The sequence below is a fragment of the Schistocerca cancellata genome, chromosome 2 (assembly GCF_023864275.1).
Source record: "Schistocerca cancellata isolate TAMUIC-IGC-003103 chromosome 2, iqSchCanc2.1, whole genome shotgun sequence".
Lineage (NCBI taxonomy): Eukaryota > Metazoa > Arthropoda > Insecta > Orthoptera > Acrididae > Schistocerca > Schistocerca cancellata.
In genome coordinates this window covers 1055227393-1055247643 of record NC_064627.1, presented here as the reverse complement: position 1 = coordinate 1055247643, position 20251 = coordinate 1055227393, and the positions used below count along the sequence as shown (strand labels likewise).

Here is a 20251-nt window from a genome sequence, read left to right as displayed (position 1 = left end):
CATCAATAACTTCTTCATCATCCGCGTAGTGCCTCCCACAGATTGCGTCCTTCATTGGGCCAAACATGTGGAAATCCGACGGTGCGAGATCGGGGCTGTAGGGTGCATAAGGAAGAACAGTCCACTGAAGTTTTGTGAGCTCCTCTCGGGTGCGAAGACTTGTGTGAGGTCTTGCGTTGTCATGAAGAAGGAGAAGTTCGTTCAGATTTTTGTGCCTATGAACACGCTGAAGTCGTTTCTTCAATTTCTGAAGAGTAGCACAATACACTTCAGAGTTGATCGTTTGACCATGGGGAAGGACATCGAACAGAATAACCCCTTCAGCGTCCCAGAAGACTGTAACCGTGACTTTACCGGCTGAGGGTATGGCTTTAAACTTTTTCTTGGTAGGGGAGTGGGTGTGGCGCTACTCCATTGATTGCCGTTTTGTTTCAGGTTCGAAGTGATGAACCCATGTTTCATCGCCTGTAACAATCTTTGACAAGAAATTGTCACCCTCAGCCACATGACGAGCAAGCAATTCCGCACAGATGGTTCTCCTTTGCTCTTTATGGTGTTCGGTTAGACAACGAGGGACCCAGCGGGAACAAACCTTTGAATATCCCAACTGGTGAACAATTGTGACAGCACTACCAACAGAGATGTCAAGTTGAGCACTGAGTTGTTTGATGGTGATCCGTCGATCATCTCGAACGAGTGTGTTCGCACGCTCCGCCATTGCAGGAGTCACAGCTGTGCACGGCCGGCCCGCACGCGGGAGATCAGGCAGTCTTGCTTGACCTTGCGGCGATGATGACTCACGCTTTGCCCAACGACTCACCGTGCTTTTGTCCACTGCCAGATCACCGTAGACATTCTGCAAGCGCCTATGAATATCTGAGATGCCCTGGTTTTTCGCCAAAAGAAACTCGATCACTGCCCGTTGTTTGCAACGCACATCCGTTACAGACGCCATTTTAACAGCTCCGTACAGCGCTGCCACCTGTCGGAAGTCAATGAAACTATACGAGAGGAAGCGGGAATGTCTGAAAATATTCCACAAGAAATTTCCGGTTTTTTCAACCAAAATTGGCCGAGAAAAAAAATGTGTTGCATTTCTTATTGAACTGCCCTCGTATAAACGATCTACACTCATGCTCGTATATTAGGGATAATTGCAGAATGTGGTGCCACGCAACGTGGTACTACACAAAACTGGCGCTAATAGCATAGGCACATAGGGAACACACACGACACACATCTGTAAGTCTACGGTATTGGTTATAAGTTGAGCCTACATCAGTGTGGGATATGATCACCATGCACACGTACATAGGCCGCACAACGGGTTGGCATACTCTGGGTTAGGTGGTCGAGCAGCTGCTGGGGTATAGCCTCCCATTCTTGCACCAGTGCCTGTCGGAACTCCTGAAGTGTCGTAGGGGTTTGAAGACGTGCTGCGATACGTCGACCTAGAGCATCCCAGATGTACTCGATGGGGTTTAGGTCTGGAGAACAGGCAGGCCACTCCATTCGCCCGATATCTTCTGTTTCAAGGTACTCCTCCACTATGGCAGCTCGGTAGGGCCGTGCATTATCATCCATCAGGAGGAAGGTGGGACCCACTGCACCCCTGAAAAGGCGGACATACTGGTGCAAAGTGACGTCCCGATACACCTGACCTGTTACAGTTCCTCTGTCAAGTACATGCAGGGGTGTACGTGCATCAATCATAATCCCACCCCACACCATCAAACTACGACCTCCATACAGGTCCCTTTCAGGGACATTAAGGGGTTGGTATCTGGTTCCTGGTTCACGCCAGACGAAGACCCGGCGATAATGACTGTTCAGTCTATACCTGGACTCGTCCGTGAGCATAACCTGGGACCACTGTTCCAATGACCACGTACTGTGCTCTTGACACCAGGCTTTACGGGCTCTCCTGTGAACAGGGGTCAGTGGAATGCACCTTGTAGGTCTCCGGGTGAATAAACCATGTCTGTTCAGTCGTCTGTAGACTGTGTGTCTGGAGACAACTGTTCCAATGGTTGCGGTAAGGTCTCGAGCAAGGCTACCTGCAGTACTCCGTGGCCGTCTGCGGGCACTGATGGTGAAATACTGATCTTCTTGTGGTGTTGTACACTGTGGACGTCCCGTACTGTAGCGCCTGGACACGTTTCTTGTCTGCTAGAATCGTTGCCATAATCTTGAGATCACACTTTGTGGCACACGGAGGGCCTGTGCTACGACCTGCTGTGTTTGCCCAGTCTCCTGTCGCCCTAGCATTCTACCCCTCATAACGTCATCAATATGTGTTCTTTGAGCCATTTTCAACACAGGGTCAACATTAGCTCGTCTGCAAACGTCTGCCCACTTGCTCACTGCACCGTACTCTGACATGCACTAACACACCTCTGCGTATGAGGACTGCTGCCAGCACCACCGTGCGACGACCGCATGTCAAATGCACCGCATGGTCATACCCGGTGGTGATTTAAACCCGAAAACTGCCCACCAGAGCGTTGTTTCTCCATGTATCAGCATTATCCTTAATTTATGAGCATGAGTGTAGTAGAAAGCGTCGGATGCTCTTTCAGGCAGATGGTGCAGTTGTCTTTACCAAAGTAACAAAGCCAGGAGATAGTAAGCATTTGCAGAACGACCTGCATAGAACTGATGAATGGTGCAGGCTCTGGCAGTTGACCCTGAACGTAAATAATTTTTTTTCGAAATTTGTGGTAAGAACTATGGGACCAAACTGCTGAGGTCATCGGTCCCTAGGCTTACGCACTACTTAATCCAACTTAAACTAACTTACTTTAAGGACAACACACACACACCCATGCCCGTGGGAGGATTCGAACCTTCGACGGGGGTAGCCGTGCGAATCGTGACGAGGCGCCCTAGACGGAACGGCTACCCCGCGCAGCCGTAAATAAATGTAACATATTGCGCATATAGGAAAAGAAATCCACAACTGCACAGCTACACTATTGATGACAAACAGCTGGAGACAGGGTCTGCCGTAAAATATCTAGGCGTAACTATCCTGAGCTACCTTGAGTGGAATAACCATATAAAACAGATAGTGGGAAAAGCAGACACCAGACTCAGATTCATCGGAAGAATCTTAAGAAAATGTAGCTCATCCACGAAAAAAGTGGCTTATAAGGCGCTTGTTCGCCAGATTCTTGGGTATCGTTCATCTGTCTGCGATCCCTATCAGGTAGGACTGGTAGAGGAGATAGAGAAGATCCAACGAAGAGCGGCCCGTTTCGTCACGGTATCGTTTAGCTGGCGAGAGAGGTATCGTTTAACTGGCGAGAGAGCGTTACGGAGATGCTAAACAAACTCCACTGGCAGAAGTTACAAGAAAGGCGTTATGCATCACGGACAGATTTACTATTGGAATTTCGGGACATCGCTTTTCAGGAGGAGTCGAACAACACATTACTTCCCCCTACATACACCTCGCGTATTGACCACGAGGAGAAAATCCGAGAAATTGGGACCAATACAGAGTTTTACCGACAATCATTCTTCCCATGCACTATTCACGAGTGGAACAGGGTTGGAGGAATCAGATAATGGTAGCGAAAGTACCCTCCGCCAAGCGCCATTAGGTGGCTTGCGGGGTATGATTTCGATGTAATTAAAGTTCTCCGATCATCTCTGTTACACATTCGCGTCGGTTCTACCGACCTGTTACGATAGTAGCGTCCCGACTCTGAGTTTGTTCCATGTCTCGTATCACGCCTACTTGGTGAGAACTCCAAACGCTGTAGGAGTATTCTAAAATTGATCGCCGTAGAGTCTTGTTTGCTGTTTCCGTTACAAATACCGCACTTTCCCAAAAGCCTTCCAACAAATCAAAGTCTTTCAAAAATCTTGAATTTTTTGTGCTCCGCAGCTTTTAGATATTTGTTGAAGGACATCTTCTAAACACAATGAACTGCACCTGAAATATTTATTAACCAAAATAATATTTGGGTGTATAACCCATCGTCAGTGGTATATTATGTGTGTCTATATCAATGACGTGTGTCAATTATAAATTATTTATGATGTTCGGTTTCATGTGCATCTGGGAAACAACCAACCGTGTGGATACCCAGAACCCAGTTACAACCATGTCTATGTTCAAAAATGGCTCCAAGCACTATGGGACTTAACATTTGAGGTCATCAGTCCCCTAGACTTACAACTACTTAAACCTAACTAACCTAAGGACATCACACACATCCATGCCCGAGGCAGGATTCTAACCTGTGACCGTAGCAACAGCGCGGTTCCGGACGGAAGCGCCTAGAACCGCTCGGCCACACCAGCTGGCATGTCTGTGTTAACAGGACAGAATATGTAGTCCGTCCCATCTCATAGTGCACAGGTTGTCGTAAGACTCTGACCACTACATGACAGTTATTCAGGATCAAGACGCATTGGGGAGGACGACGGTTCAATCCCGCGTCGGGCAATCCTGATTTAGGTTTTCCGTGATTTCCCTAAATCACTCCAGGCCAATGCCGGGATGGTTCCTCTGAAAGGGCACGGCCGACTTCCTTCCCCATCCTTCCATAATCCGATGAGACCGATGACCACGCTGTCTGGTCTCCTTCCCCAAACCAACTAACCAACCAACCAGGATCAAGAATTGTCACAGCCTAACATTTGACAGCAGCACCGTATAGGACAATGTGTGTGCTGTGAGAGAGGACGGATTTCATATCCTATCGTATCAACATACACGTGGTTGTAATTGGGATCTAGGTATCCACATGGTTGTTTGCTTTCTAGATGCACATCAAACTGGCCATCATAAAGCATTAGGACTGACACACATGGCTTTGATATATATATCCGCTTTTAACCAAAAATGCCATTCATTATGCCTAACGGAACAACAATCCAAGTTTTTTCCGCTTCCTTTCCTGTAGACAACAGCAGCGCCTGCACGGATAGCGCTACTGGCCCTGCATGGTTGATCGTACCCCAGTTACTCTGTTACTCTTCTTCGGATATTGCCGAGATGGGGTATTATGCGTGCATTGACGATATGGATAGCCGTGGTGTAGGTGCAACCACAGAGGAGCGGTGTCTGTGAAGGCGCCAGACAAACGTACAGACGTACGCTTCCTGGAGAGGGGCAGCAGGCATTTCAGTAGTTGCAGGGACAACGGTCTGGATGATTGGCCGAATTGGCCTTTTTAACACCAGTCAACACGGTCTTGCTGTGCTGGGGCCGCCAAATGCACAAAGCAAGGGTCGAAACTACGGCAGTTTTTTTCTTTTTTTTTCTTAAGTGCTTCCGGTTCTTCTGTATGGTTAAATGATGATACCAACCCCTTGGGTTAAATATTCCGGAGGATCTCCGGGCAGGGACTGCTCAGGAAGAAGTTCTGCGGGTCGGAGCGTGAAGTGTTAGGACCCTTAATCGCATAGGTAGGGTACGGAATTTGGAAAAGGAAATAGATAGTTTGAAGTGAGACACAGTGAGAATTAGTAAAGTGGGGTGGCAGGAACAAAAGGATTTCTTGTCAGGTTAGTACATGGTTATAAATATAAAATCAGATAGGGATAATGCAGAAGTAGGTCTAATAATGAATAAGAATATGGGAATGGGGATAAGCTACTGTGAAAAGCGTAGTGAACGCATTATCGTAGCCAAGATAGATACAAAGCCAACACCCAACACAGTAGTACAAGTTCATAGCCAACTAGCTCCGCAGATAATGAAGAGATGGAAGGAATGTATGAGAAGTTAAAACAAATTCTTCAGATAGTTAAGGAAGGGGAAAATTTGATTGTGAAGGGGGAATGGAATCCTGAAGTATGAAGAGAAAGAGAAGGAAAAATAGTAGAAAAATGTGGACTGGGGGTAGGGAATGAAAGAGGAAGCCGCTTGATAGAATTTTGCACAGAGCACAGTTTTATCATCGCTAAAACTTGGTTTAAAAATCATGAAAGAAGGATATATACGTGGAAGAGGCCTGAAGATACAGGAAGGTTCAAATAGATTACATAACGGCAAGACAAAGATTCCAAAACAACCAGATTTTAAACTACAAAACGTTCCAAGTGACAGTTGTGGACTCAGACCATAATTTATTGGTATAATTGCAGAAAGTTAGGAAATTAAGGAGATGGGACCTGTATAAATTGAAAGAACGTGAGGCTATTGAGAACTTCAAAGAGGTGAATTAGGCAACGATTGACTGAAACAGCGGTAAGGAAGAAGATGAAGACAATAGACGACGAATGGGTAGCGTTGAGTGATGAAATGGTGAAGACAACAGACGATCAAATACGCAGAAAGACGTGTTAGATATCCTTAGACAATGCGTGAGATAAAGAATTTAACTGACGAAAGGAGAAAATACAGGAATGCGGCAGATGAAGCAGACAAAAATCGAATTCAGACTACTAAAACATGAGGTTCACAGGAATTGCAAAATGGCGAAGCAGGAACAGCTGGACGAGAAATGTAAGGCTGGATATTGTAGAAGCATGCAAAACTAGGGGAAATATAGATGTCACCCACAGGAAAACCGAAGAGAACTTTGGCGCAAAGCGAAGCACTGCATGTATATCGAAAGCTCAGTTCGAAAACCAGTACTAAGAAGGGAAGAGAAAAGTGGAAGGTGGAATGAGTACATAGAGGTCTAGACAAGGGAGATGAATTTGAAGGCAGCACTATAGAAAGGGAAGAGGAAGCAACTCAAGGTGAGATGGAAGATATGATACTGGGAGAAAAAATTGAGAGAGCACTGAAAGCTGTAAGTCGAAACTGGGCCCCTGAAGTAGACGACGTTCCGTCAAAGCTACTCATGTCCTCGAGAGGGCAAGCCATGATAAAACTATTCCACCTGGCGTGCAAGATGTACAAGACAGACGAAGTACCCTCAGACTTCAAGAAGAATATAATAATGCAAATTCCAAAGAAGGCAGATGCTGACTGGTGTGTATACTACCGAACCATCAGTTTTAACAAGTTATGGTTGCAAAATATTGACAAGAATTATTTACAGAAGAATGGAAAAACTTGTAGAAACCGTTGTTGGGGGAGATCAGTTTGAGTCACTCCACTTCTTAGAGTTTACCAAGTGTTGTTCTGCCATTAGAGTGCAGAAACTATTTCGTGAGTGATAGAATCCGTCACCTCCAAATGCCGACAACATTCGCAGAGGGCGTCGGCAGTTTGAAGAAACACAATGTTTATGCGAAGGAAACAATGCAAGCGAGCCATGTGTATCGGCACCGATCGTTATCGCCTTTCGTTTGAACGTAGTCAGGTCGTTTCTTTTCGTTACAGGTGTTATCTTACGTTTACCCACGTTTAAAGAGAGAAACAGTGCGGGTTCTATTACGTTTACATGCGACACTCGCAATGTTACTTTTTTCTGCTGAAATTTGCCGTCCAGCGTACACACTGGGTTCTATCGGTCGAAATGTTATCGAGCCAATCACTTTACGAAGCTGCCCCGTATAACAGTACTGTACAGTGAGATGACAAAAGTCGTGGGACAGTGATATGCACATTTAGAGTTGGTGGCAGTATCGTGTACACAAGTTATAGAAGGGCAGTGCATTGGCGGAGCTGTCATTTGTACTCAGGTGATTCAGGTGAAAAGGTTTCCGAAATTGTTAAGGCAGCACGGCGGGAATTAACAGACTTTGAACGCGGATGGGTAATTGGAGCTAGACGCTTGGGACATTCGATTTCGGAAACCGTTAGGGAATTGAATATTCCGAGATCCATAGTGTCACGAGTGTGCCGAGGATACCGCGCTTCAGACGTTACCTCTTACCATAGACAACACAGTGGCCGAGGGCCTTCACTTAACGACCGAGAGCAGAGACGTTTGCGTAGAGTTGTCAGTCCTAACAGACAAGCAACGCTGCGTGAAATAACCGCAGAAATCTATGTGGGACTTAACGAAGAACGTTTCCGCTAGGACACTGCGGCGAAATTTGACGTTAATGGGCTATGGCAGCAGACGAACGACGCAAGTGCCTTTGCGAACAGTACGACATCGCCTGCAGCGCCTCTCCTGGACTTGCGACCGTATCGGTTGGACGCTAGACGACTGGAAGACCTTGGTTAGATGAATCCTGATTTCAGCTGGTAATAGCTGATGGTAGGATTAGAGTGTGACCCAAACCGCACGAAGCCATGGATCCAAGTTATCAACAGGTACTGTGCAAGCTTCATAATGGTGTGGGCTGTGTTTACGTGGAATGGACTGTGTCATCTGGTCCAACTGAACCAATCACGACAGGAAATGGTTATGCTCAGCTACTTGGAGACCATTTGTAGCCAGTCAACGATGGAATTTTTATGAATGACAATGCACCATATCGCCGTGCCATACTTGTTCGTGACTGGTTTGAAGAACTTTCCGGATAATTCGAGCGAAAAATTTTGCCACCCACGAGAATTTATGGGACATAATCGACAGGTCAGTTCGTGCACAAAATTGTGCACCGGTATCGTTTTCGGAACGTAAACGTACCATGGCACAATACAGGGTGTCCACAACGAGACTCCAACATTTTAATATCCTATATCTTTCTCATTTCAGATGGTGGACCTGTGAATCCTAAAGGGGCAGACAGAGCAACTCAACAAGTTTGTGGTGTGCAAATTTGATATGCCAAGTGGCCGTAGTGGAGCTGCAATCAATTGTTTTAGCAAAATGGAGGACATGAAGGAGCGTGCACAAGTGGTCTGGTGGTATGCAGAGACAAAATCGGCGACCCAACTGCAAAGAAACTTTCGTCGAGTTTACAACAAAGCGCCCCCGTCGTTCAAGACTATAAAGAAGTGGTGTGATCAGTTTTTGGCTACTGGGAGTATTGCGAAAGGGCGTGGTGGTGGTAAGCCTGGGATCAGCGAACAATCATGTGGAACAAGTGCGGCGGTCATTCGAACAAAGTCCACAGAAGTCAGTGCGACAGGCGGCACGAGAACTTCGTATGGAACGTTCGCCGGCCGCGGTGGTCTAGCGGTTCTGGCGCTGCAGTCCGGAACCGCGGGACTGCTACGGTCGCAGGTTCGAATCCTGCCTCGGGCATGGGTGTGTGTGATGTCCTTAGGTTAGTTAGGTTTAAGTAGTTCTAAGTTCTAGGGGACTTATGACCTAAGATGTTGAGTCCCATAGTGCTCAGAGCCATTTGAACCATGGAACGTTCAACAGTGCACAAAGCGCTTCATCAGCGATTACGTTTGTACGCATATTAAGTGCAGGTTGTGCGAAAAATCAAGCCTGATGATCGACCAAACCGAGAAGAATGTGCATGCGTCATGTTAGATCGCATTGCCGCGGACTAAATATTTTTATCAAAATGTGTGGTGTGGTTTGACGATAAATCGCATTGTTGGGCCATTTTTCTTTCACGAACCGACTGTGGATGCAGCCATCTACCTGGACATGTTGGAACAATTTGCCGTGCCACAGATAACAGACCTGCAGCCAAATGTGATGTTTCAACAGGACGGTGCACCACCCCATTGGAGCCATGATGTCCGAAAATTTTTAAATGACACATTCCCGCAACGATGGATTGGCCGTGGAGATCCAATTCCTTGGCCGCCACGTTCGCCCGACATCACCCCCCTTGATTTTTTTCTTGTGGGGCTATGTGAAAGACCGGGTATACGCTACACCATTAAAGGACCTGCAAGACTTGAAACAGCGCATAAGAATTGTCATCAACTCTGTCACAGAACAGATGCTCCGCAACACATGGCACGAAATCGATTATAGACGTGATATTTTTCGCGCTACCCGTGGCGCCCATGTTCAAGTGTACTGAACCGTCCACCTGTGTATGAAAACTTGATGAGCTGCTGTATGATTTCCCTGTATTTGTTCGTCAATAAATTGTATTTCCTCTCAGATTTTATGAGTTCAAATGTTGGAGTCTCATAGTGGACACCCTTTCTGCAAGGGAGTTTCAAACGACTTTTTGAGTCCGTAGCACGTCGCTGCACTACGTCGGACAAAAGAAGGTCCGACACCATATTAGGAGGTATTCCATGACCTTTGTCACCTCAGTGTATCTCGGATAGCAGAGGCAGTGACAGTCATTCTCCGGACGCCCCCCTCCCCGACAGCGATTTGCTGAGCAAGGTGTGGCCGCCTTAGAGGCAGAACACCGGAGCGCGGTTCCGTGGCGCGTAGCGGGCAGGCAGCCCGTGGCCTCAGAGACTTCCGGCCGAGTGGCCGGCTATCTTTTAATGGATCAGTCTCCGAGCCGTCTGCGCTTCTCAGAAAGAAACGCTCATAATCTCTGCGCTGCGACCGCCAAGCGCTTTCGATGGCGAAAGCTCGTTTTGGAGAGAATAAACTGTCGCAGGAACGAAGGTTAAAATTTACGCTGCGCTATCGGTTGGTTGCCACTTTGTCCCTACATCGAAGTTTAGACTCCCAGCTCCCACCACTTGGGACGATATTAAATACATCTTTATTTTGCTTTTTCCCTTAACCTGACTACAATATAATAGCAGCGTATTTACCGTTCGAGGTTAGCAGACTGAACTTGGATTCCGATAAAAAACTGGTACTGAATCACGATCCGTCCGTTGTGGTACAGTTCTGTGTGATTTGCATGTACCACACCAAATGCTGTTAAGGGCAGGTTTACTATCTTTGGCCGGAAAAGTGCATGTTCTTTGAGAATTTTTTGGGATGTGTTATAGATATCAATGTCAACTTTGGTCAAAATGTTTGACATTTCCTATAATTACTGAAATTTTTTCGACCAGAAATGTCGAAGACCAAAGGCAGAAGTGCCGTCGGAACGAAACAAAATTTCGATGTAGACCTCCAGGCGCGGTATGTCACAGGTCAGTCGGCTCGTCTGAAATCAAAATTGAGTTGACGTTAGCGAAGTATATAAGATTCTTTAGGAGTTGAACCTCGCCTAAGTTATTTGGACCATAGGAAACAAAATGGCGGCCATTTGAAAAAATATTAATAGTTGATGGGTCGGAATAAAAGTGGTATAACTCCTAGACAATTTAGTTAGCTTCACCGGAAACAAAGAATCATGCCAGTCGGTTCAGTAGATTTGAAGTTACCATACCGCGCGATAAAAAAAAAAAAAAAAAAAAAAAAAAAAAAAAAAAAAAAAAAAAAAAAACAAACGTCAGTTCGAGAAAATCGCGAATCCTGCCTCGGGCATGGATGTGTGTGGTGTCCTTAGGTTATTTACGTTTAAGTAGTTCTAAGTTCTAGGGGACTGATGACCTTAGAAGGGGTTTATGGGCGCTCAACATCGAGGTCATCAGCGGACCTTAGAAGTTAAGTCCCATAGTGCTCAGAGCCATTTGAGCCATTTGAAAATCGCGTTTGAAGTTTTGACTACATATAAATGCAATATTATGCAACGTACGTTCAATCTGCTATTCCGGGTCCATAACCTAGCCTTTCCTCTTCCTCATAGAGGGCGTTGTGCTCGATATGGGCCATCCTGCGCTGCTCCAGAGCCGCTCGTACGGCCGGTGACAAGCGGTTTTCGGCCGCTTGAATCCGGTGGTCGTCCGAATGCTTGGCGAACTGCGTCGAATAGAGTCCCAGGGTGACGTCCATGGTTGTCATGGTCTTCAGAATTGCTAAATACCCTTCGTTGAAGCTGCTCACTGCCAGGAAAGTCGCAATCTCCACAGTCTTCGCACCAGAATGCAAATCCTTGGGGACTAACTTGCAAACACACCGGTCAAACTTTCATTTGAATTTTGTGTGTTTCCTCCCAAGCACCGGTACAATAACTAGTCCTCCGAAAGAAAACAACTGGTGCGTAAAAAAGGCCGATTTCAGGCAGGTGCATTTTTTTGTTCAACCGCGAAAAACAAACATTTCCGTTACGTATTCGGAAAAACCGTTTCAAGGGTGGATTCTAAACACTTTTATGGATCCCAAAATGCAATTTAAAAAATCGATATTTTGAACCAAATGATAGTAAACGTCCCCTTAATGAAAATACGATGTTATGAGGATATCACAAAAAAATTGTGAGTGAATTCAGGAATTCTTGGTAGGGAGGAAGCAGCACGTTATCTCGAATGCCGAGTCAGCGACCGATGTAGAAAGTAACTTGTGACGTGCTAAAGGGCAAGTGTGTTGGGAACATCTCTCTTCATGGTTTCAGAGTGACGAGCTTGCAGTTTTAATGGTACTCGCGAAACCCGCGCCGCTTCCAGGATTCGGGTACCCTCGGGTCCGCAGCTCGTGGTCTAGTGACTAGCGTTGCTGCCTCTGGATCACGGGGTCCCGTGTTCGATTCCCCGCTGGGTTGGGGACTTTCTTTGCCCGGAGACTGGGTGTTTGTTTTGTACGCATCATTTCTTCATCATCATCATCATCATCATCATCATTCATGAAGTTGGCTTGATTGGGCTGTGTAAAAAACTGGACTGTGTAAAAATTGGGACCTTGTACGGGCGCTGATGACTGCGGAGTTGAGCGCCGCGCAAACCAAACATCATCGGGGACGCTCGGCGGATTGGCGGCGAGGAGCAGCGTGCCGACCAGCCTGAATGTGGTTTTTAGACGGTTTCACACATTCTACTAGGTCACACTTTCATATGGAATAACACTGGACGGATATGGGGAAATTCCGTCCCGGGAGGGAAGGGTTGACGACAAGAAGGGCATCCGGATACACACTGTCACTACCGCTGCAAATACAGACTGACATGCCGACCCCGTGAAGACATCGCATAAAGGCCAGGAAAGAGGAGGAAACAATTTTAACTCTGACCTCATAGTTTTTTCGAATGATTCGATTCGACAGCCTAATAGCACTGATGATATTTTTAAAAATATTGCGAGTATTTAAAAATATACCATTATCGGCTCTCTGCATACCGGGAAAAAGTATCGACATATTGACGGAAACAATATCGACGTGCCAGCCCATAAAAATATCGGCTTCTCATTATATATATAGTGCCGGTTTTAGAGCTGTATATTTAAGTATTGATTTTTTATTAGATATTCTGTACATCAACAGACTAGCAGCCTGCCAGTCTCCCTCAGACCAAGAGTTGAAAAGAAAACTATGTACGTTCATGCTTGTCGATAACGTCTTTGCTAACAATGGTAACACCATGTAAGTGGCGCAATAAAAGGTGTCCGAAGGGACGTCACTCGGTTTTGTCACACTCGGATTTGCCCGGAGCACTTCTTGTCAACTTCCCTGTTTTTGTGTGTCTTTTTTTTCTTTTTTTCCGCTTTTGCCAACGCCAGCGACCTAGCTAGTTGTAGTGTCGTCAAAACTGCGTGGTGAAGCTGAACGTTGAAGTTTCTGTTGGTAGAGCCAAGCGCCGATTACGTCAGCATTTCCCCTCAAACCACTCCGCCCACCGCAAAGACCAGTCCAGTCATTTACATTTTTGTTCATCATTTTCAGCATCTGTTTTTTAAGAATGCCGGTGTGAAGAAATGGCACACTAGTTGCATTAAAAATTGTTTTTTATCGCAACTGGTATGCTATTTTTTCACACCGGAAATCTTGTTATTTCATTCTACCCCCTCCCCTTTTCAGTGCAATCATCGGACTACTAGTTTTGTGCCATATATACTTGTTTCACTCAGTCAAAGATTGGACGTAACGAAAGCTCAAAAAGTAGTACGACTCCTTCACATAGTGAAAGTAAAATTATGTTCTACAATTTCAAAGGAACAGCTTCAAATATGTACCGAAAATTGTGAAAAAAATTTGTATAAAATAAAAATATCGGCGCTCGATATCATCACTTTGATATCAATATATCGTGGAAGAAAATATCGCATATATATTATCCATACTTTTTGGAAAAAATATCGAATAAAACCGACAAACGGTTCCCTGACTGGAAATGAGGAAAAAAAGTTCCATGAACGTGTGTCCGGAAACGCATCGTTGCCACAATAGATGGCGCTGACGAATGTCTGACCACGTGCCGTTCGTACGTTGTGTGTTGCAGGCTGTGTGTGACGCACCGTACTGTAAGCAGCAGAATGGTTCGCTACTCAAGTCGGAAACAAGCCGGGATGGTGTTTGTGTACGGCCAGGCAGACGAAACCGGTCGAGAGGCAGCGCGGCTATACCACAAAGCAAGTACCCTCACAGACATCAACCACATCAAAAATTTCACGCCCTTTTTGGGCGTTTGTGTGATCATGGTTACTTTCAGACAGACGAACGTGCAGGGAGGCGGCAGATCGTGCGTACACCGTATCTGGAGGACCAGGTTCTACAGCATGTTCACGACGCCTGTGACGGTATTGGGACAGAGGCCTGAACGTGCGGAAGAGTGCGGCAATCCATGTTGCGACGTGCGAACGCGTGCATTGCATCCCAGGGAGGCCACTTTGAATAACTCTTGTGACGTGGATGCGATGCAGCTCTGTCCTGTGTTCCAGAATGATTTGTTATCGTTGCACGCACACCGTCCATTTCCGGACGTGTTCACAGAACCTTTTTTTTCCTCCGTTTACAGGCAGGAATTCGTCCCTGCCATTTGTCGGTTTTATTGTAGTTCACCCTGCGTATAGGGTGAGTCAGCACGGAAGGTACGTGCTTTGAAGGGTGATAGTATCAGTGATTCCGAGCAAAAAAACTTCAAGTAAACATACGCCGTTTTCTTAACCGTATCCGAAATACAGCTGTTTGAAAATCACGCGTGTCAGTCACATGTCCGTCACAAGCACTCACACGTGAATATAACCAGAGCGAAATTAGGCGGCCGGCCGAAGTGGCCGAGCGGTTAAAGGCGCTACAGTCTGGAACCGCACGACCGCTACGGTCGCAGGTTCGAATCCTGCCTCGGGCATGGATGTGTGTGATGTCCTTAGGTTAGTTAGGTTTAAGTAGTTCTAAGTTCTAGGGGACTTATGACGACAGCAGTTGAGTCCCATAGTGCTCAGAGCCATTTGAACCATTTTTTTTGAAATTAGGCTACGTAGTATTGTCTTTGCTGTGAATTTCAGTGCGCGCTTCACATGTCAGTGACACTACCTCACTGAAACGTATCCTGGGCGTTGAACGAGTTGCCGTCGAGTGATTTCTTGGCCACCGAGGTCACCACATCTTACTCCATCACATTACTGTTTGCGGCGCTGGCGTAAGAGCGAAGTGTAAATGAGCAGAGTGGTCACATAGGAGGGACTCCTCGCTCGTATGTTACACGCGTGTGCTCAAGTAAACAGCCGTACGAAAGGGCTCAGACCACTAACACAGCAGCTGTTTACGTACAATAGCTGCAATATACATAGCAGTTGACGGCGGACTTTTTGAACATCTTTTGTGAGGAAATGTACGCCATCAAACACGACATGAGACCACAGTGTTTCATGTACTATCGCCTGCATTTGTCGCATTTTCCCCTTGTTTTCATTATTTTTCTCGGAAACTTGAGAACAAAATGGATCAAATCGCCCTGAGCACTATGCGACTTAACTTCTGAGGTCATCAGTCGCCTAGAACTTAGAACTAATTAAACCTAACTAACCTAAGGACATCACACACATCCATGCCCGAGGCAGGATTCGAACCTGCGACCGTAGCGGTCGCTCGGCTCCAGACTGCAGCGTCTAGAACCGTACGGCCACTCCGGTCGGCAAACTTGAGAACAGGACATACGATCGTATGACGTTTCTTGTTCACACTCATTAATACTATCGCTCCTCAAAGCAAGGACCTTTCCTCCTAACTCAACATATACAATGAAGTTCTGTTTAAAAAAAACAATGTATAGATATTCAGCCAAATTGTGATAAGATTACAAATCGGTGCAAAGACTGGTAACTTTCTTTAAATGTTCAAATATGTAAAATTTTGCACTTTACGACCTAAAAGACACAATATGCATCCTAGTCACGTATAAAACCAGGCAATTTACACAAATACGTGGGTGTACCACTTTCTAGCGATATGAAATGCAACGATAACAAAGGGTCTATTGAAAGTAAAGCAGGTGACAGACTTAGGTTAATTTGCAGCATACTGAAAAATTCCCATCAATTTATAATTGAGACTGCTTACAAAACACTCGTGCGACCCATCCTACAATATTGCTCTAATATCTGGGGCCTGTACCAAATAGGACTATTAGGGATATTGAAAGTGTACAAAGAAGCGCAGTACAAATGATCACAGATGGCAGAGTTTCATGGGAAAGAGCCTCGCACATGTTGGACAAACCAAATTTGTAGACTCTTGAATACAGACGGAAACTATCCCGAGAAATCTATTGACAAAGACGTAAACTACCCCGTAAAAGTCTACTGACAAAGTTTTAGGAACCAGTATTAAGTGAAGACTCTATAGTCACATATGTATCGCTCTCGTATGGACAGTGAGACAAGATCAGGCAAAATGCAGCGCTCACACAAGTATTTAAGCATTCTTCTGGAGCGTATCAACTGGAACGGAGGAGAAGTCACTATAACTGGTGCAGTGGGAAGTACCCTATGCCATGCACCTCGCAGTGGTTTGCAGAGTATGACTGTAGATGGAAAGGCTGGCAAAATGACAAGACTTGCTCGTCGTCTTGGTCTGGAAATATTGGACACTGAAAAGGAGAGCTAGAGTCATCGTCTCCTCCATGTAGAAATCGTTAGATACGCAACATTTGGGGGAAGGCAGCGAACCGAAGTGGGGAAGTCCTTATCGTGGCATTCTTGTACTGATGCGAAGAAAGCACTGAACTCCACAGTGATCTGAAGTGGGGGAGTGCTTCCCTGTGGCATTTTCTTTGTACTGATGCAAGGAACGCGCTGAACTCTAGTAACATTGCCGTGCAAGAATTCGAATCCCCCCTACGGACAGAGGCGGGTCGCATGGCTTTCCATCGCGAGGCGTACCCACAAAGAAGATCACGGTCGATTATCCAGAACGTTGCAGGAACAGTCCGTGGCAAACGGTAGGCGAAAGTGACTTATTACCAGCTTCTCGCCGGCCGAAGTGGCCGCGCGGTTCTGGCGCTGCAGTCTGGAACCGCGAGACCGCTACGGTCGCAGGTTCGAATCCTGCCTCGGGCATGGTTGTGTGTGATGTCCTTAGGTTAGTTAGGTTTAACTAGGTCTAAGTTCTAGGGGACTAATGACCTCAGCAGTTGAGTCCCATAGTGCTCAGAGCCATTTGAACCAGCTTATGCTCGTGCAAGCACTTACGACTCGAGAGAGCAGTCCGGCGAAAGTTGCTGAATAAATTCCTCTTGGTCCACAAAATTGTTGGGGACACAGCAGTGCGGTTGCTTATGTCTTCTTGAGCGTATGTGCATGATGTGCGCAAATGTCTGCTGAGAACAGCGAACATAACTTCATTTGCATTCGAAATGAAAGCTGGTGAACGAGTTTGTGTTCTAACAGCGCCACCAGCTGAAGTGAAACCGTCCGGGCTTATGAGGAAGGAGAGAAGACAATAGGGAGAAACTGGGACCTACCCGAATTTCCGGTCACTCTGCAGCTGAAAGCCCTGTATTTTTGTGGTCATTGTTGCTTCCTTAGTGGAGAAACTTAAGAATGGAACTACAGCGACTAGCCTCTAATGAAAGTGGTGTCGATGGTCATTAAAACTGAACTGTGAATAACAGGAAAATTATGAAAAAATGACAAGATGACAATTACTGTGTCAAATTTGTTATTCCTTTAAGTGGAAGCAAAAGAAATAAAGCAAAGCGCTTCTCTGAACAACGCCTTCTCTCTCAATGTGTTCTCTGTCTCTATTGTACCGTTGCAACCTGGCGTGGCTGTTTTTGTAGAATATACATTCGATGTAGAGGTCGCGAGTTACTCATACAGGAACCGGAAGTGGCAATGCGAAGGAACCACCCCAGCATGCACTAGAGTTGGTTTAGGGGAAGCTTGAGGCGGCTGGTCCACAGTTTGCAGCCAGTCCCTTTCTAACATGGGTGCAATGTTGTAAATAATACGCAAATGGAATGGAACAGAAGCTCGCTAGTATCAGTACCAAGTGCTCTCTGCAACGTACTGTCAGGGGCTTACGGAGTGCATACGAGAACATAACTGTTGGGTATAAAAAACATACCGCAACGCACCACTTCGTTCAACAACGCCCGAATTCACGACCGGTGCTGCGTGCACACGGGCGCGCGTATGCAAACACAATGCGCGCGCGCCGGCGTTGTCTGAGGAATCCGTTCGTTTGTTTGTTTGGAGCTCTTTAGCTGCACTGGGCCGGAGTGTTCATTAGATTCTGTGGTGCACCGATTCACTATAAACGTCTCCCTCCGAACGCCGCTTACAAAACTAAACACTAGAGCGGCAAGCGGCGCTAACTTCAGACAAGAGGATTAGGCAGTATCGAGCGAATAGGTGGGGAGGGGGCGAGGCGACGTTACCATGGCTACTGGGAGACCTGTAGTCTCCTGTCAAACCCCCCCCCCCCGCCTTCCCCTCTCCACAGCCGCCCACTGAGTGTAGCGATTTGACAAGACTGTATCCTTGGCGAAATAACAGTAGCTGCATTCCCCTATACAAAGACATCTACAGTCTTTCATGTGGTATTAATACATTATTTGATAGATAAACACCAGTTTTGTAGGGTCTTCGAAATTAAAGATCGCATTATTAAAATGTCACTGAAGAAAGCAAGGAGAACATCATTTTGTTATTCCTAAGTTTTATTCATAGATTCGGCAAGAGAATTCAATACCGCACGATCACTATATTCTGAAAGTGAATGGATCTTATCAAACAAATTTATTAAAATAAATGTTTAATCTGCACTCGATTATTGACGTCTTGATATCCTAAGTTAGGGAAATGAGATGTCTATTAATGCACTTTCACTGTAATAATTCATATATCGACAGAAAAAATTGTGTGTGTAATCGTGGTTTCACAGAGAATAACTTAAAGGCGTTACTGCAATTGACGGAACGTGTAAACACACAGCGAACAACTCGTCAGCAGCCGCACATACCTTGAGTCGATTTTCTGTCACGGAAAAGCGCGCGGAGAACGACACACTCTCACCTCACACATCGAGCGCGGACTGCGCTCTGTTGAACAGACGCCCCGACTCCAGTGGCGGCGAATTGACGTGACCAATCACGAGCGGAATATCAGTCACGTGGTGTCTGCGAGTCGAGATGGAGACCGAGCGTCACGGAGTATAAAAACAGATATACGATGCAAGACTCATGCACCAGCTTGCATTTACTTTTCGTATTATCACGAGCAATTTCCATATAAATAACCATAATAGGGTCCAAAGTAAAACTAGTTGTGTACATATATTACCACATCTTTTGCGGAACTTCCTCTGGTAGCTCAGTTGGTAGAGCGGTGGACTGTAGAGGTTCAAACTAGCAGTAATCCATAGGTCGCTGGTTCGAATCCGGCCCGGAGGAAATATTTTAATGTCCTTCAAAATACCACTTTCATTTCTCGACATCAGATATTTAATCGCTTTCTCTGTTTAGCAATGCGGAAGCATAGAAAAATCATGCTAATGAAGTGAAGTGTAGATAATAGTTAACATATAGGCCTTTTTGTTTCTTATGCTTTGGGCACGATAATCTTCAATACAGTGCAAGGCTTGACACTCATGCATCCGTACTCAGCAAACCAATGGCAAGTGCATGGCAGAGGGTGCTTCCTCTTGTATCACATATTAGGGTTCCTTTCCTTTCTTCCCCATATGGAGCATTGCTTATCTGTTTCTATTTTGTAATTCCTTTTATTTCTGTCACAGCCACATTATGGTACAGTCATAACTGCTTCCGGTCTACAATGGCTATCTTCAGAAGCTATTAGTCGTGGATGACACTTCATGAATCAGACATTCATTACGTGCACTGTTTGAACACATCGTAAGTGATGTTCACACATCTGGGCAAAAACTCGTTATTAATTCTACACCTGTCAAGGGCATGGCAGGGGTACGTCCTTTTGTACAAATTATTAGGGCTTCTACCTATTTTCCCATTAACATATGGAGCGAGGGAAGAATGACTGAATGTCTCTGTGTACACTGTAATTTCTCTTGTCCTCCAAGACTCCTGTGAGAATTTAGTGGGTTGTCATATATTCCTAAAGTCATAATTTAAAGCTGATTCTTGAAATTTTTTGAGTAGGCTCTCTCAGGATAATTTATGTCTATCTTCAAGAGTCTGCCACTTCAGTTCTTTCACGATCTCCATGATATTCTCCCACAGTTCAAACAAACCTGTGACCATTTATTACCAGATCTGTGTCGTTTACCAGTCATGACTGGACAGACTGCCTCAAGATTAATTGCATGTGTACATTTAAAG

The 20251-nt window shown here is 45.7% G+C and overlaps 1 protein-coding gene and 1 non-coding gene across 3 annotated transcripts in view; one reads left to right on the top strand and one right to left on the bottom strand.

Annotated features, from left to right (window-relative positions):
- Positions 1 to 19036, bottom strand: part of LOC126163047 (protein tweety) — a 1031842-nt gene extending 1012806 nt beyond the window's left edge. For both annotated transcript variants that reach the window (XM_049919930.1, XM_049919933.1), the window contains exon 1: positions 18916 to 19036. The gene's annotated coding sequence lies outside the window, so the exon portion shown is untranslated. The remainder of the gene's footprint in view (positions 1 to 18915) is intronic.
- Positions 19037 to 19254: 218 nt separating this feature from the next.
- Positions 19255 to 19345, top strand: Trnay-gua (transfer RNA tyrosine (anticodon GUA)). The gene is given in 2 exon segments: positions 19255 to 19291; positions 19310 to 19345. It is a non-coding gene; the product is annotated as a tRNA-Tyr (tRNA).
- Positions 19346 to 20251: the final 906 nt, after the last annotated feature.